Consider the following 19,309-nt stretch of genomic DNA (forward strand, 5'->3'; position numbering starts at 1 on the left):
ATGGCATCCGTCGCTTTCCGTCAACCACCGCATTTGGCGTGGCTGGGTCGTGACCAAATAAAAGGTAGAAAGGCGAGTCACCGGAGCTCTCATGTACCGCCGTGTTACCCTACTGAAAAAATTGTATGAGGCAATAACCTCACATTTTCTCGCACACTCTCATGCAATTCACATAAGAAGTCACGTACAAGTCGCATATAATTGCATAGGGTCTCATAGTTTCTTGCACATTATCATAAATTATGGGATATATTTTATAATAATGATGTGCACCGTATCAGAGTATATGCGATTTGATGAGATTGTGTGAGGTTATTGCCCCGTAGAACTTCTGCTTTTTCAGTAGGGTATACACGAAGACAGCAAACGGTATCCAATCCCAGTCACGTTGATCTCGCAAAACATATAGTGGGTGAACAGTTGGCTTGCGGTTTGGTTAGGCCTCTCCATAGCACCGTTACAAGCCGGGTGGTAAGGGGTTGTCTGCCTTTTGTCAATCCCAAGAAGCCGATAAATATCTTTCATCAATCTCGAGAGAAAGTTTGACCCTTGATCCGTTAACAGCTGCCTTGGAATGCCGTAAAACGACCGCTTCTACAAAGGCGCGCCACGGTTTCTGCTTTTTGGTAAGGCAGTGCCATTATTTCAGCGTATTTCGTCAAGTGATCCACACACACCAGTACATATTTGTTTCCTGTCGTCGTCGTTGCAAGTGGACCTCTGATAACTATTGCCACCCTTTCAAAAGGCGTCGAAACCCTCAATTCCTGAAGGGGAACTGGCCTGCGGTTTTTCGGGGTCTTTCTTGGCAAGACTGACACTTTGCGCAGTAGTCTCGCACGTCAGAACGCATGCCTTGCCAATAGTAGTAGCGCTCCAACCTTCTCTGTGTCGTTGCTGCTCCACAGAGGCCCGCGTACGGAGCATCATAAAAGCCCTCAATATGACTTTGGCACAGCCTTTTTTTCCTGACCGAGTAGGCCATGTGCGCTTTCGTAGTGTCCCTTGGTTGTCCACCAAATAAGCACTGTCCTGTTTGATATCCCCCGAAGCAGTGCGAAATAATTTCTCCGGTGCTTTGTCATTTTGCTGTTCAGTGCGGAGATTATGTCTATGGCCAGAAAAATCTCATTGATGGTGAGAACCAAATTTCTGCTTAACGCATCCGCGTTAGTATGCGCCTTGCCTGGTTTGTGTTCTATCTCAAAATCGTATTCCTGAAGCTGCAGGTTCCACCGCGCGAGGCTCGAGATTGGGACATTTAACAGCCACTTAAGGGGCTACGAGTCGGTCACTAGCATGAACGTGCGGCCGTAGAGATAGAACCGAAGTGCCGCACGGCCCGAACTACCGCAAGACACTCGCGCTCAGTGGCACTGTAACGCTGCTCGGCTGGGCTGAATAATTGTCGGCTTGCGAACGCAACTGGGTGCTCCCTGCCATCAAAGTTCTGAGATAGCACCGCACTTGCGGCGAGCTTGAAGGCGTCGATCGCTAAAGTCATGGTATTTCAGCAAAGGGGCCGTTACTAGTTTTTCTTTTAGATCCTCGAACGCCGTCCGTGTCTCGTCCGACCGTAGGAACTCCGTGTTTTTTGTAGTTAATGCAGTCAATGGCTTCGCGATTCGGACAAAGTCTCGAACATACCTTCTGTAATATCCGACTAAACCGAGAAACTCGCGCACACATTGAACTCCGGTTGGCCTAGGGAAGTCACGGACGCTACTTAGTTTACCTGGTTCGGATTTTACTCCGTCCACAGAAACAATATGTCCAGGGTATCTGACTTGCTGCTGGAGAAGTTCTAATCAGCACCTCCTCGACTGCCTCTAAGTGCTCACCAAATGTGCTAATATAAATGATATCGTCCACGTGGACGAAGCACCTCTTTACCAGCATACCAACCAAGATTACGTCCGCGGTTCTCTGCCAGACGGCAGGGCTGTTAAAAAGTCCCAATGGCATGCGTCTCCCCTGATAATGGCCAGATGGGTGTTAAATGCGGTTTTCTCGACATCCTTCGGATCCATTTCGATCTGCCAAAACCCCGATGCAAGGTCAACAACCGTAAAATATTTGGTTGACCCTAGCAGACGGAATTCAATCACCGGTAATCTATTACCAATCGAAATGAACCGTCGGGTTTATGATAGATACTGTTTATTTCATGTTTTTCCACAACATGTGGAGATGAAAAAAAAAACCTCCTGGACCGCAGCTTGAAAAGCTCTCAACCCCCGTTTTCACACAGACAGGCGCAGAGCGCATAAAAAACGTGTCCGTACAGATCATCCATACAAAAATCATACAGTGATAAATCTATACAATACTAAAGCAATCAGAAATAACTATAACCTGCATGAAACCCCCAAGCAAACAGCATACATTCACGCTCAACAATACCCTGTCGTTTGAAAGCATAATACAACAATAAAAAGACAAACGATATCTGAGAAAAAGAGAGAAAAAAAGAAACATTGTGAAGTACAGTGCACATATATCACGACAATGAACAATTACAGAAATGTTTACTGAAGGAATAAACCTCTGAACACTGGTTTTGGAACATTCATCAAGTCAACGTCTTTCTGGTATAAATAATTTAATAAATTTTGTACTGTCTGTCGTATCGTTTGGTCGCCATAGTTAGTTGGGCTGCGCTGCACTACCCAGAGCTCAGGATGCCTAGTTGTATAGAAATGCCTGTTTCTTCGTAAGTTTGCTAGATCAGTGATAGGTTTAACGTTCTGTTTCTTTTCCTCTCTTAGCATTTTTACAAAGGCGATTGTTATAGAGGTTCTCCATGTTAATTAGTCTCAATTTCCTGAGCAAACTATCTGCGGAACAGTCTGGTTTGGAATTTGTAATAATCCGGATTACCCTATTTTGCACTACTGAAACTTTTCTAATGTTTGTTGATGTTGTCTTGCCCCACACTAAAAAACAGTAGTTTACGTGTGATAAAAACAATGTATGATAGATGAGCAGTCTTGTGCTAAACGGAAATCAATCCCGATTTCTATACAATAATTCTTTAATGCGAACTAAGCTCGTTATGACGGGATTTGTATGATCATCCCGCAGCATGTACTCTGAGAAAATTCCTCCAAGAGTTCGATATTCGGTGACGATTTCAATAGGCTGTTGGTTTATGTGAAGATAACTGTTTGATACGATTATTTTGCTTGTAGCTCGAAAGACAATTACCTTAGTTTTTTTTTTTTTTTTTTTTTTTTTGCATTAACAACCAATCCATTGCAAGCACATCATGCATGAAGTTTGCTTAAAGTGCTGTTCTCAGCTAGAAGCGTCGGCGCTCCCCACGGAAATTTGGAGCGCTCAACAATTCCTTTCCCGATCAACTCCTCGACATGCCTATTCATTTCCTCACTTTGTGAATAAGAAATTCTATAGGTCCGTTGGTACACTGGCGGCGAGTCGCAGCCCCATCGGTAGCGTTGGCCTGGCGGCTCCGCGAAAGGCCTCAGCGGTCCCAGCAAAGACGAGGCGTCGACAACCAGAACAACGTTTAATTTAACATCACTTAGGAACCGGTAGAGAATCTGGCCCGAAGAAAAAACTGACACGCTCACAAAGCTGGTGTCTGTCTCCCAAGTCTATACGTAGTAGTCTCAGTTCAGATGGAAAGGGAGAATTCATGTCCGAGCAAGCAGTGATGACTCAGTCTCAGTGTCGCGATAGAAACTCCTCCCCATCCTGCTGACGGGCGAGGGCGGCGCTGTATTCCTCAAGCACCGGGCTAGGCCAGCGTTTGCACACACACGCACGCACACACACGCACGCACACACATTACGGCACGTGTAATTCAGCACTCCGGATCATGCCCGCAGGAGGAAGCGTTGGGAGGCCGATTGCACGGCGCTGAAATGGCCGAAATGCTCGCTGCTTCGACTGATGCTACGCTGTGGCCGCGTCGGCTGTCGCACTTGTCGGTGGCGAAACGTAACAGACTGCACCGCCGGGGGAGGGAGATCTCGTAGGGCAGGGGACTGCATCCGCTGTCCAGAGGGACTGCTGTGATGCTGCTAGCCGGGGTCGTCCCACACTGCTTATTTTGAGCCCAGACAGCCAGAAGGCTTCCTTCGCACGTTCCGTTTCCCAAAGCACTCTGCAAAATGTCTTCCGGAGAGTTTTTCGTCGTACCCAACGTCACAATTACGCTGAAAACTCAACCGGTCAGCCAGCAAGCACGGCACAAACTCTACTAAGTTATGCCAGACTCTTTCCGTTTTATACACCCATCTATCAAAATGGTAGCTCAGCAGCACTTGGAACGCGTCCACAAATTTGTAAATTGCACTTCAAAAGAACATTACTTTCAAACAAAGATAATACAATACGTTCAAAATCCTGTATCAGGAAGAAAAATACCAACAAGTGAAAACTTTGAGGCTTATTCTCACATTAGGGACTCCAACTTAATTATACCATCGGTGTTACCATTGAGACCACAATTTTCACTGAAGCTCCGGCTGTCCGTTTCCCGGAACATTCTTACTCTTTTTTTTTCTGTGCGAAGAAACACATGAGGATGATTTGAGTCACTAGCTTTGCTGAATGATCTGTCCCTCTTACGTTTTGCGCACCAGTCGTTCTTTTTTTCGGCACGGGCGCATTTCCGCCGTTGGGATAGCCGTTTTCTTTTTCGCGATAGCTTCAACTTCATCCATTGTTTCTCTCGTCTGCCTTTCCGCTTTTTCCGGCGGCATGGACTTGAATGCCAGCTTTCTGTTTTCTTTCAGCGCCAGCTCCTGCAAGCTAGCGGCAACCGGAGCGAGCATGGCACCTGCGTCGTCTGAGTGGTGAAAGGGCGGCGCCGCGTCTGCACCGCGGCCAGCAGCACATGACTCATTTTCAGTCAAATCTTGAAGTGCGTAAGTTGTCATCTGCACTGACGCACTTCAAGCGGTACGTTTGCTCCGACGTATCAGCCGTTGTCCAAACATTTGTCAAGATATTCACCAGCTTGCGGAGCGCATCCCGCAGTCAGTACTTATTGAGTGGGTCCCACGAGACCTTCTGCCTTCCCAAAGTCAAGCAGATTTAGCGACGCGCCTCGTGACGCAAGACTCGTCATTACCACGGCTCCTTGATGTGGACGACGCTACACTCCTTTTATCACGAAAGGAACACCTCCGGCGCCACACAGGTACTTTTATCCCTCCATATGCGGTATCCCTCCCTCGCGGTCTCACCCGTGCAGAGGAGGTTGCGCTTAGGAGGATCCGGGTCGGGGTTGCCCTCACACCAGCTGTCACTCGGACGTAGTCTCACTTCCGATACTTATATCTCCATCAGAGTGTCCGATATCTAAAGACGAAAATGTTGAAGCCGACATTCACCATTTGCTGTGGGTCTGCCCAGCTTTGAAACTAACACGAATCCGACACTTGACGATAGCTGGCCTTTCAGCAAGCAATCCTGCCTCGTATCTCGCTTGGACGCAGGGACCACATCATCGCTCACTCTTGGACTTCATAAAATCAGCCAACCTTTTTCCATTCATTTAATCACTAGCTCACTCTTAATCTCATACCCTACTGATGCCTTGAGGCAATAAATATCAAAGGGGAAAAAAACTACCACTCATGCCAGCCCTCAAGCTAGGCGTTTCCTCTCGCGGCTCGCCACTCACGTTACCCTGGTCCTCCGGTGAACCGCATCGCTCAGCGCTAACCGGCGCACGATCAAGCTCTTTCGACAACTGGGGCGCTTCGGATTGCGGGAGGGAAATGTGTACCACGTATGCGTTCGCACTGGAGTTGTTGCTTTCGCGAATACAACAGGTGGTGTTGATACAACCCGGCGTGGTGTCAGGGCACGAACGATGCTGATGCCGCTCTGGTTGCTATAGCTGTCGCCTTCGCAAGTGTGGCCTTCTACAGCGGACGCGCACTCATCGTGCGTCTGCCCTGGCTGATCTCATCGGCACTTTATTTTTCTGCATGACCAGCTCTACCGCACAGCTGATTCTGGAAACCGCAATTTTGTCATATCATAGCTCGTTTCCATCTCCGCCACGCCCTACACAAGCTTCTGCTTTTGACTCGAGAGGCGGCTCAGTTACTGCCAGTTCCTCACACTCATTTTACAGAACCATGCAGACCAGCTACAGCTGCTTGGGTCGGCGTGCAGTTCGCCTGGCTGGACGGCGTCCCTGCGGATTTCTCGCAGATGGAGCCGGCGCTTTCAGCTGCCAGTGGCTCGACCAAGGTAACCCGATACTCTTCTATTCGAGGCTCGGTCGCCTCGCTACTGCGGTCTCGTTGCTCGGCCGCTTCCCCAAGCTGTGTCTCACACTCCGGTGCAAGTTCGATTTGCTCCAGAACGTCCGCACTGTCTACTCATTCGCTTACAGCGGCTTCAACTGATAAGCAAAATCAAAGTACGACTTGGTACAGTTTTTCTCACGCTCATACCCCTTCCGAAGATCTAGAGGCGACAGCTGATACCGTATTAGCTACGACTCTTTCAATTCATTGTAATTTTCAAGCGGTCGCCAATCAAGTGCTTGATTTCTTCCGACACTTCAGCGGAGAGAGAGCTGCCGATTTCTGTGCCCAACTATCTCACTCGAAGCGTTTATTTCTGCAGACAGTCTCAAAGTCTGCCAAATACTCGGCCACATTCTCGGCAATGAGGAACGGTTGCAGACTGTCTGGCGGTTTCAAACCGTTACACTGAATGGAATTGAAAGCTTTGAGCCTTTCCAAGCTCATTCGATCTGCTGAAATCTCCAGCAGCCTCAGTTGCGTTACGCGGTCAAAGCACTTTTCTTTTTCCTCGCGCTCTAGCCTTTCATGCTCCTCTTTCTCTTGACGTTTTTCTTTCTCGTGAGGTTCAATGATCTCAAGGCATTCCGAAAGCTCGTCATCTTCAGCTTCCAACGCAAGAATACCCTTTGGCACTTCTGGTTTTCGTGTTCGAGCAAGCTGTGATGACTCAGTCTCAGTGTCGCGACAGAAACGCCTCCACCTCCTGCTAACGGGCGAGGGCGACGCTCTCTACCTCGAGCGCCGGGCTATGGCCAGCGTTTGCACACACACGCACACACACACACACACACACACACACACACACATTACGGCAAGTGTAAAGCCCGGCTCAGACTAGCGCGAAACTTCCCGCAGTGGCGTAACGCTCACGGCGCCGCTGCATCGCAGCTCCTCGGAAGGACGCTCACACTACGCCCGTTTTCCTGCTGCGTTTGTTGTGATATGTAGAGACGGCGAAGGCGATCGGAGCGAGAACGGGTAATCACGTGACAACAGAGAAGGGAAAGCGCGTGCTTTTCTCGTGAACATTTGAGCGGGCTACTCAAGTGACACCAGCGATGCTCCCTTCGCTCGCGCAGCCGCCACCGGGAGTCATTGAACTTGGACTGACGTCACGGTCTGTGGTCGGCTCCGATTGGCTACTCGGCTCTGCGGGAAGGGAAAAATAGCTCCCGACTGCATCGCTCTGCGGAACGTCAAACAAGTCAAAATCGGCTTCTACGGGAAGCGGTGCGTGGAAAACGTCCAGCGTTGATCATGCCCGCGGGAGGAAGCGTTGGGCGACCGATTGCACTGCGTTGAAATGACCGAAATGCTCGCAGCTTTGACTGATGCTACGCTGCGGCCGCGTCGGCTATCGCACTTGTCGGTGGCGAAACGCAATAGCACTTAATCACTCCGCTTTTTCCCAAGTCTAGCCTTGATGCTGCGAATACATCGGAGTAACGATGTAGGATACTCACCTCGCTCTTGGCTCTTATTATGAGAGAGGTCAAAATGGAGGATCGCTTCTCTACCTTTCCCTTTACTGACGAGAGCCTTGTGGAGCAAACTGCGCCATCCGTCTCATTCACATCAGTCGTAGTAAAAGTCGCAACGTTTTTCTTTTTTTGTTTTGTTTTTTCGGCAGGCGTGGCTCTTCGTGCGAGTAGTTATACAAGCGGACAGGAACACTGTTCTTTAACCCTGCAGTGGCAACACAGCCACTCACACTCAGTGTGAGCCCTTCTATAGGTTCAAGCACTCCTATTTGTCCTTCATCAATGTGAGGCGAAATCGCGCCCACACATATCTCTGACCGAGGCAGCACCACTGTTTCTCTTATTGTCCGAACACTAACTTCCTCGTGTTATCTCGAGTCTTCCGCTGGCTGCTGCGTATAGTCTACCCGTGCAACATACTCAGCCTCTCAGTATTCTAGTGGCATCAAATGCCCACGGCAGGAAAGGCAGTTCTGGCTTAGTATGAGATCGATGCCATGTTGCCGCATCATGTCTTGACCTACGAGACCCGCTATCTGATTCGGTATCGGCACAGCTTCAGAACAAATGTAGCTGGAATGGTCAAAGCTCTCGCTTCCGATTGTAAATCGGAAAAGGTACGGGCCTCCAGTTCCGAGATCCGCACCTGGGATCCCCACAAACCTTACATAAGGATACTATCGACTTCATGCACCTGCCTATCTCCCATCCTCGTCAGCACATCGAAAACGTTGTGCTTTATGAGCATTATCCTGGAGCCACAGTCGGTGAACAGATGGCAGGTGACCCCATTCACCACAAATTTGGCAATTAGGCCGGACTCTCCGAACACGCTTACAATAGCACTATTCAGGCTCTTCCCCGCAAACGGCTCAGCTGCGGGGGACTCTACGCATTTTTTGGGAGATTGGATTTTTGTTCCGCCCCCGTCAAAGTAAGCTGCTGATCATTAGTCCGATCAAACTCGCGGCTTATCCTGGGGCAGTTTCTAGCGACGTGCCCGTAACCGCGATAACCACAGCAGCGAATCTGCCTTTCGCGATTCCGAAAATTGCTAGCTCTCTTGTTTGATCTTAATCCTTCTGCAAGAAGCGCCTCCAGTCAGTCTAGAACGTCTAGACTATCGGCTAGCAGGGTTACACTTGCGTCTGCGTTTAAGCCTTTTTGCGTTGTTACAAACCTCACTTTTTTCTCACTGGAGACCAACAACTCGTTGCGCTCTTCGTCTACGGCTGCCTCAATAGCCCCTTCAAATGTAGCTTGCGCATTCGATAGGACAAACCTGCGCACTGGATTCCTCAGCCCGGTGATAAACTAACGCTTCATATGCTCAAGCATAAGCTCCTTGGCGTGCTTTTGCTTAGCACTATTAGGACCTGGCTGTCGCGCTAGAGTGTCATTACCAAGGAAGCGAAGAGCAAACGCGCGTGCGTCTTCTCTCGGCTTCTGTCTAGCGTCGAGAAACCACTGGAGCTTTACACTGGGAGGATCCCTGTCAAAGTATTTGAACACCAGTGTCTTAAATTCAGCAAATGTTTTTGCGTTCCTAACTCCATCATCTCTACAGGCAAAATCGCGTGCTGCTCCCGACATTCGACATTTCGCCGTCAGCTGTTCTTCAGTGAAACCGCCCATCTTTATTACTTGTTATCGTCACCAGTGAATTTACCACGCTAACTAAAGCAAATACGCTTGCCCCAAAGGGCTGTGCACTTGACTGGGTTCCTTCCATTTTTAATCAATTGCAAGGCCTCAAGCTCCTCTCACTGGGGGTACAGTCCAGCTTGCCCAAAGATTTAAGTGTGGACCCCAATTCTGTCATCAATGTGATGACTGGAGTTACTTAAAGTGGTCCTGGGTCGACACTGGGCATGAGAAGATAGAGGCACCGACTCGAGATATAATTTTAAACATATTTAATTAAAACAACTCGCTCAGCTTCGCTTCGGCTCACTGGGCTGCGTCGTTGCGCGGTGCGGCACGGGCTCCGAAGAAGGGCTGGGTGTTCGTCACGGCCAGGTGGTGGAATGCCGAGGGCTGCCGCTGCTTACTTGTTTCCAACTGGCGAGGGGTGAGCTGCCAGGCGTGGAGGCAGGATTACAGAAGCCGAACTTGAACGGCGGCTAGACCCCGGGCTAGCAGGTTGGGGCGCATGCCCCAGTCTTCTGCCTTGCTCGTCTTCTGTTCGACCGTTTCGTCCGCTGCCTGCAATCCTGTCCCCGCTCTCCCATTCGCCTCCTGTTTTTAAGCCATTTCGCTCCATTATTGTGCCTCCTTCTCACGGGTTGACCGGTTTCCACGGCCACCGGCTGCCTCCGTTAGCATCCCTGCGGCTTTTGCCCTTTCGACCTTTTACAGGTCGGGAATAGTCTGTGGCTGTCCATATATGGCGATTTTCGTCCCGTAATACCAAATATGAGCATGCCTAAGTTGGGCCACTCGACGCCGGTATGGTGCGGTCAGCAGTGTCCATGAGTCACTGACCGGTGTCCGTGGCCTCGTGCACGTGCACGAGCCGTAACACATTGAACTACTTCGATCACCACAGGGGATAAGTTCCTTGGACCGTGGCCGCAGCTGTCGACTGCTCTCAAGGCTTGTTTTTGTTTTTGTCACTTTAGAGCAACTGACTGTGTTCCACACCCTTTCTCTCTTTTCCCCTTTTTAATCCCTTCATTCCTTTACTCCAGCGCAGGGTTTTTCATTCATTCATTCACCATGTTATCATAGCAAGGTTGCAGATGTGCCTCAATGGAACCACGGCTGTACCACTTACCATTTTGGACGTTTTTGGCTTGATATTGCCGGAGCCACAGGCAAAACTACTTTAATTTCATATAATTATGACCTACACTTTACTTTGGTTCTTTGGGAACAAGAAGACAACTGTCTTCTCAGTTGTAAGGAGTATAAGTATAAGGGGTATAAGTTACAAGTTGTACAGTTGTAAGGGGTATTAGTTTCACGGAGTATGTCCAGAATGACATCTAAAGAACCAACTGTAAGAAATTGTTTGCTGAGCAATTCTAAGATATATATATATATATATATATATATATATATATATATATATATATATATATATATATCACTGGCAGAAGGCGGGTTTTTGAAAATTAACTTTTTGATCATTTTTGTTAACTGCTTTCTCGAATGTCTATATCGCATGCCTCTGAAATTGCCGGCATAGCTAATGAATTTAGTTTGTAGTATGTTGATGTAGCTCTTTTTGTTTTCATGCCCAGTTTATTGTGCGTCTTTTTATATTTTGAAGTTTAATTCTTTCTCATCGCATAGCTATCCACTGCTTCCGCGTTTATTTGGCGAGGCTTGAGCGGAAAAAAAGTGACATAAACGACACAAAGTACGATATGAGACTTGAGTCATTCTCTTCCATTACACCATTCGAATCAAAATATGACGTACGATAATGTTCATCACATAATCTGGCTAGTGGATTCCTAGGCGAAGAAATCGAGAAATCGTCATTGATGTTTGGCGTCGAAACTTCGGCATTCTAAAAAATCTAAATCAGAACTCGTGGCACAGAGGAAAAATGTCGCTTCAGTAGTCAGTGTTGCTCTCGCTGGAATGTTGATTACAGTGCAGCATATATATGTCTCAAAAGCTTGCGTGGCTCATATAACGTACATGTAAGTTGGCACTGTGGTCCTGCCACGCAAACCAAGCATGCAGGCACTTGTCTGATAGTTGCGTTTAACGCGACATTATGAAAAAACACCTTTCTCCTGAAAATACGACGTCAGCAAAATCACGGACATGCCTCTGGCAGGTGGCATTTACCAGGGTCGGGTAATATATAAATTGGTTCACAGGAAGGGAAAGGCGCAATATCTGTCACACTTGCTCTGTGGACACCTGAACCGCGCCGTAAGGGAAAGGATGAAGGTGGGAGTAAAAATGGGGTAAAGCGAGAAAGGGGAGCCGTAGAGGAGGGCTAATTTCGACCACCTGGGGATCTTCAACATGCGCTGATTGGTTGGTTGGTTGTACAACTTTTATTTCCATCGGAAACGGGGAGTCGTGCGCCCGCGGATTAGAGGCTGGCAGGTAGCCCTTGGCTTCTTGCGGCCTCTTCCGCCAGATGGACGGTGCGGTGCTGGATCGCAGGGTCCGCGCTTCGCAGCAGGGTATCCCAGGCTTCTCTACTTGTAATATTTTGCCCTATCCCTGGAGATTGTGGGCACTCCCAAATTATGTGGTCGAGGGTCCCTCTCGCCCCACAGTGTTTGCAGAGATCATTGTCCCTAAAGTCTGGTAGCGCGTGAAACGCCCAGACCGGGTTCATGAACGTATTAGTTTGTAGCCGCCTCCACGCGACAGCTTCTCTATTATTTAGCCTAACATCTGGCGGGGGTACCAGTCTACGTCCCAATTTATAATGGTCGATGATTTCCCCATAATTTTGCAGACGCTCGTCGTATGCCCAGTGTTCGGGGGGCTCGACGGCTACCCGGAAGTAGAGAGCTCGGGCTAGCTCGTGAGCCGCCTCGTTACCAGGGACGGCAGCGTGAGCGGGTGTCCAAATTAACTGAATTTTCCTATTTATTGTTCTTTGGGTGAGGATTTTGGCCGCCTCCGGTGATATCCTCCCCTTCCCAAAATTTTGAATGGCAGTTTTGCTGTCGCTAATTATGAACTTGGCTTCTGTTCCTACGCAAGCTAGCGCTATCGCAACTTCCTCCGCAGTCTCTATGTTGCGGCCTCTGATGGCTGCCGCGGATACCGGTGCCCCTCGGCCATCGACTACCGAAGCTACCGCCGCACCTGTTCTGCCACTTGCCGCATCAACATAGACTACTTCCTTTGTTCCCATGTTCTTGAACCGTCGCTCTAGAGCTTCAGCTCGTTTGGCCCTTCTTTCGACATTAAATTCTGGATGCATATTCCTAGGGAAGGGGGGGACTACCAAGGCATTCCTGATTTCACTATTAATTGTGACTTTTTTTTGAACTCCCCTGTCTGGGTTAAGGCTTACTTTTGCAAGGATTACCCTGCCCGTCTCGGTCGTGCTTAGCCTCTCTAATTGGGAGACTCGCACTGCCTCCGCCAATTCTGCCCACGTGTTATGCACCCCGAGTTCGAGCAGCCGTTCGCTCGAGGTACCCATGGGCAGTCCTAGCGCCTTCTTAACGCATCTTCGAATCAGGCAGTCTAACTTCTCTTTTTCGCCGGCCTTGATGTCCAGGTAGGGCGTGGCGTAACTGATTCTGCTTATTACGTATGCCTGGATTAGTTTTAGTAAATTTCTCTCCTTGAGGCCTCTTCCTTTAGTGGCGACCCTCCTCAAGAGCCCGAGGGTTTGCATCGCGTAACTTTCTAATTTTCTCAGGACCTCTCCGTTGTGACCGTGGGATTGAATGACCATCCCCAAAATCCTGATCTGATCTACTTTTGGCACCGGTTTGCCCTCCACCTGAATATGAAACTCCCCGCTATTCTTGCAGCGGAGGTACTTTGGGTTATAAACGAACAACTCAGATTTATGCGGGGAGCACGAAAGTCCCCTTTTAGCCGCGTAATCGACAATGATGTCGGTCGCTGCTTGCAGGCGTTCCTCCGTACTCGCATCGCTCCCCTGGTTAATCCAGAGGTTAATATCGTCCGCATACATGCTAAAATTTAGCCCCTTGATTTGGTTAAGTTTACCCGGGAGGCCTCTCATTGCCACGTTGAATAGAAAAGGCGATAGCACTGAGCCCTGCGGTGTGCCTTTGCTTCCTAACTCTATCGTAGGAGATTCTAAATTTTGAAATATCATGCAGGCTTTTCTGCCCGATAAGAAGTCTTTTATGTAGTTGTACGTTCTCTCCCCTACTCCGAGCACTTCGAGCCCTTCGAGAATAGCCTCGTGCGTGACATTGTCGAAGGCCTTGGTGAGGTCTAGGCCCAGGATCACTTTGGCGTCTCTCGATCGCGAGTCTATGATATCATGCTTTAGTCGGAGCATTACATCCTGCGTGCACAAGTGTGGTCGGAAACCGACCATTTCATGCGGCCACAGGTTGTTTTGCTCCATGAAGCACGTTAATCTCGTCTGTATTACGTGCTCCAGCAACTTCCCTACGCATGAGGTTAGGGAAATTGGTCTCAAATTTTCCAATTGCGGGGGTTTTCCCGGTTTGCGTATTAGTATTATGTTTGCCGTTTTCCACTGATCTGTCAACTGGCTCGTTTCCCAAACTTTTCCAATGAATTCCGTTAGTAGACTAATAGAGTCATCGTCTAGATTCCTTAGCATTTTATTGGTGATCCCATCGGGGCCCGGGGCTGATTTAGTTTTTAGTCTTACAATTTCCGCCCTTACCCCTGCCTCCGTGATGGGGGCGTCAAGAGCCTCATTGGGCGTGCCACCGTAGCTCGGGAGTGGGGAACGCTGGTTGTCTGCAACGTACGTTTTTACTAACTTATTCATAAACGCCGCATCGTCACCTTCAAAGGTGTGCCTGACTTTTGCCAATCTTATTCCCGATTGAGTTTTTGAATTTGTTGGGTCCAGCAGATGCCGGAGCATGCCCCACGTTTTGGAGAGATTCATGCCTCCCTCCATTTCGTCGCATCTGCTGAGCCAGTTTTGTTCGCACAATTTGATCGCGCAGCTTTCAATTTCCTTGTTATGCCTCGCGATTCGTCTTCTAAGATTCTTGTTCCACTTTTGTTTCTTCAGCCTGCGTTCCATGCTTTGTTTAGCGTCCCACATGTGGAGCAGTCGGCTATCTGCTATACCAGGAGCGTCGTCTCCTACCAGCGTCTTTGTCGCCTCACCAACGTGGCGTTTGAGTGCCTCCGTCCATTCCTCAATGTTCTCAATTCGTTCTAATTGCGCGGTTGCCCTGATTTCTCTAAATTGATCCCATTCTGTAACGGCCGGTTGGCACGCCCTGTGCGTCTTGACACCCTCTTTGAGGACCGAAACGATAATGAAATGGTCACTGCCAAAATTTTGCTCAGAATTTTGCCAGTCTAAACCCTGTAAGTTTTTTGAAAATGTCAGGTCTGGGGATGTGTCCGCACATACGCTGTTACCCGTCCTTGTTGGATGATCGGGATCCGTATGGAGGGTGAGACCTAGCTCGTGCGTGTCCTCCCATAGCTGCCTACCTTTGGTGTCCTGTAAAGCATAGCCCCATTCTTGATGTCTGGCGTTAAAGTCACCAACAATCAGCAAGGGATTATTCCCGGCCGCCTTGATAGCTTTGCGCATAAGGGCCCTAAATCTAATTTTCTTTTGCTTGGGTGAGCTATAAAGGTTAAGAAGGAATAGACTGGGATCCTTCTTTCGTCCCGTTAATATCTCGAGAAATACGTTCTCGACATCTCTCGAATTCAAATCGTGTTCTATCACCGCTACATTGCGCTTGACAAAGGTCGCCACCGTCGATTTCACGCCTCTATCGCTGTTGAACACCTGGTATCCCATTAGTTTGGCTCCCTTCCCTGTTTCCTGAAGGGCGATTGCGAGGGGGGTCTCAGTTATCAGTGGAAGGTATTGCTGCAGTAGCGCTCTCTTGCGCTGGAAGCCGCGACAGTTCCACTGCCAAATTTGGTTTTCATTTACGCGCCTGGCCATTTTGCAGCTGGGTTAGCGTTTGCTCGACATTCTGCTGCCACGTGTTGAAGGCTACGAGTTCAGTTCGAACTCTTTGCACTTCCCCTGCAAGTGCCTGTACCTGGCTCTGAATTTGGTTCATGAATTGGGTCATTTGGCTCATGAATGAATTCAATTTTTCGTCAAGCCTATTTTCGAGGGCTTGGAACGGGTCGGTTTCATTAATTTTGCGCTTCACCGGGGGCGGGCGAGACGCCTCAGTCGCCATTTGCTCATCCCCTTTCGCCGGTGGCGCCGCTTGTGGCGGGGCGACTGGCTGAGCAGGTGGCAGCTGCTTCGCGGGAGTGGGAGGTCCTTGCTTTTCCGCATGCTGTTTCAAATTTTGATTTTGCGTTAGCTTTTTAATCACCCCCTTAAGCTCCTCAATTTCTTTTTTAAGAATTTCGACTTCGTCGCCTTTCTTATCTTTCCTAGGTTTAGCCTGGGAGGCCCCGCTGTTGAAGCTTACATTTTTCTGGTCTCCGCTGGCGTTCCGCTTGGTCCATGGGTTGGCCGCGTCCCTCGAACTCGACCGTCTCCTGGACCCAGACCTGGAGCGTCCCATGGAGCGAGAACTGGAACGCCCTCGCTGCTGCGGTGGCGTCTCGTTAGCGGTGGATTCCAAACTTGGGAAGGAGTCTTCTCTAACGCGGAAGTCTCCTCCTCCTTCTTGCTTGACTTTCGGTCGCCCTCTGTTGTCGTGCGCTGGCTTATCCTTGACTTTTCGCTCCCATTGCTTCTTCTTCACCTCGTACGGAGTCCTGAACATTTCCTTACATTTTCGGTCACCAAGCAGGTGGCCCTTGCCGCATAGCTGGCATTTTGTCTCGCACTGGTGACCTTGCGGTGGCCTCTCCATTCCGCAGCTTCTGCACTTGAGGTTGCTCGGGTCCGGACAGACGTCCTCCCTGTGACCGAGTCTTCCGCAGGCATTGCAAACCTCATATTTTTTGCGGTAAAGTTGACACCGCTGCGCCATCGGAGTCAGGCGAACCCATCGTGGTACTTCTCTCCCTTCAAAGAGAATTAGTACAGTTCTGGAATTTTTGCCGAGTCTCCGCACACCCAAAACTGGCGGGTTGCCGTGGATTCTCAGCCTCTCCATGATGATCTCGTCAGTATAAGTAAGTGGCACGTCATGTACCACGCCCTTGCCGCAATCTTCCGGCGTCGCCACGTAGGCAGTCAATTCAATCTTCTCCCCCTCGAACACGAGGTGGGTTAGGCTCGCGTAGCGTCTCTTCCTTTCGGCGCTTGTAGTTGCCACGAGGATCGAGTGCTGCTTAATATTCGTCGAGATGACGTCCTCCCCGGCCTCGCCTGGGTGGATACCAGCTGCCACGATTATTGCGTCAGCCAAGATTGCGTTACCAAACTTGAGCAGACGCACGAGGCCGCCACGTGGCCTCAAAATGATTTTCTCGGCGCCATCGGGTAGGCGAACATGCTGCTTTTCCACCGATTTCGCAGCCATTTTTCTTCCAGCATTCTTCTCAGCAGCTCGCTGCTTCTCAACTTGTTGCACGGTCTTCTCGAGCGGCACATATTTCTTCTTCTTGGTGGTATACCATTGGCCAGGCACTTGAAATTCCTCCGGATCTACCGGCGTTCCTTCGACAATTTCCATTTTTTTAAGCTTTAGTCAGCTTCACGAGGCTAGGGGTGGGTCCCCGACGGGGCCGCCGCGGTCCCAGGGCGCCGCGAGACGCTAGGCCACGTTAGGCCTAGCTTCAGCACGTAGTCCACCGAACAAAGTCCTAAAAAATCGGAAACAAAGTCCCACCTCGGAAAAACTGGTATTCCTGTGGTCCTCTTGATGCGTTCCGTCGATTCGACACAAAATTCAAAAACGCCGAGCCGATGAATTGCCCAAAATAACTGAAATTGGCGGAGCCCATGAAAGGCACGTCCGCTCCTCGACCACCTGGACACCAATCCGCCAACATGCGCTGATTGAGGATTGTGTGACCTCACCAGGGCGCGTGACGTGCCTGAGTCGGCAGGATGTGTAAGCAACCTTTGAAATGGGAGAGTGAGCTAAGGAACGTTTGGGCCCAAATGAGATATGCTACCCTTAGCAGAACCGAAAACTGGGCGAGTTGGTGAACGCTCAACATTATTTACAGCGCAAGAAACGAAAAACCAGCGCTTGTTTGTTCACGTGTTTCTTCCCCTGTCTTCGTTTTTCGCGCTGTACATAATGTTGAGCTACCCTTAGGCCACGCAGTCGCCTTCATGCGCCTTGATTAAAACGGGGTCTCATATCTATATGCTGTTTAGTTTTTCACAAAATTTGGCAACTTATCGACTGCACGCTAACGAGTAAGATCGAGATAATCAGAGGCACAGATTAGTGATTACGCGAGCAGCAAAAGATGCATGTGCATGGACGAAGACAGGCAACAAAGAAAGCCGCCGATATCATCCATTAACGCCCTTTAATCAAAGGCGCATCCTAGGTCGCCGCCCAGTTTTTCGAAAAAGGGTGTAGTACAGCCAAGTCGCACTGAGTACCGATTCTGTTCTGGAGTACAAGTGCTCCCACGGTGAGACAATTTGACAAAATACAGAAAGCGTCTAAGGGAGGAACTGAAACTTGGAACTGCCGGCTAGAAGCCGAACTCTATATATACTCCTTCACTGCCACTTTTTTTCCGACTTTTGTTCAAACATATCTAGTGATATGTATGCAGTCAGCTCGGTATTTGATGATAAAAGCAGGTGTTGGCGAGCGCTTCGCTGGAATCAGAACCATTTCAGAGAGCTCACCTACTCCATCAAGATATGAATACCGAAATGAACTTTTTTACCCTTTAACTTAAAAGCGTTTTTTTTTTTTCGTTTTTTTTTTCGAAGTAATCACGCAAAGATCGCGCACCCGCATCTTACTGCCTCACAGCAGGTCAAGGTGGAAGAACGCGCCGCTTTCCCTCCCACATGAAGGAGCCGCAAGATCTGATTTTCGCCCAAGCTCGTCGCTAAAGAGACGTACTACGTGCCACGGGAATCAATAAATCCATGCTCGATGGACTGCTGTTAGTGGAAAAGCATGCAGTCGCTCCCCACGGGAACGAAAACCCTTTTTCGTTCGCTCCCGTCATTATTGGCAAATTGCTTCCGCGCACCTAAAAGAAAAATATTTTAGCCCCCATCCCCCTCACCCACACGATACATTTTAATTTTTTTTTTTTTACCTTGACGAAAATTCCATTCATGGCTTTCACCATAAAGTGATCTGGCAGATTAGGTTCGTAGAAGATAGAGCCGGGCACATTATTCGGCACATGCTTAAGCTCGGCATTTAAAATGTATTTTGAAACTCTGTAGCGAGTATTCAGTGACCTAAAAGCCACTTCCATTAAATCATTATTAATAACAGCAGCGCAGCTCATATACAGAGGAACCAGTACAATTTGATAAGGCCGAAGAAAGTCGAATATGAACTGAATGTCTTCATTCAATTGAAGAAACATAAATATCGAGAAATATATTGGCACAACTTCTGTTGTCGGCCAGGCCGCGTTGGTTAATTAGTTTGGGCGCTCGGATGTTGTACTCAAAGGCGCAGGTTCCATCCCGACCGCATGCGATTTATTTTCGATGCGGGTGAAAAGCAATGGCGCCCATGTAAGAGCCCCCGTGACTCTCTCGTGAGAGTCAGGTTCCCCTAGAAAAGATAGGCTTGTGAGCGAAAATTCAAGGGCATGGCGCTGGCAGGTGGTCAGCTGGCATGGTCCCGCACTTATTTCACGAAGGGTTACCTAAGCGACATTACCTTCGACAGGAACTGCCAACTCGGGACTCCTTTCACATATGGGACGACGATATCAGGATTAGCCTGCCAGTACCCTTGCATTCACCCCTAGGCCACGCCCATACGGCTTGGTTGAAGCACGCTATCGCGTCATCCCGCAAAGGCGCA

The sequence above is a fragment of the Amblyomma maculatum genome, chromosome 3 (assembly GCF_055883805.1).
Source record: "Amblyomma maculatum isolate TAMU_Amacu chromosome 3, ASM5588380v1, whole genome shotgun sequence".
NCBI classification, from domain to species: Eukaryota; Metazoa; Arthropoda; class Arachnida; order Ixodida; family Ixodidae; genus Amblyomma; species Amblyomma maculatum.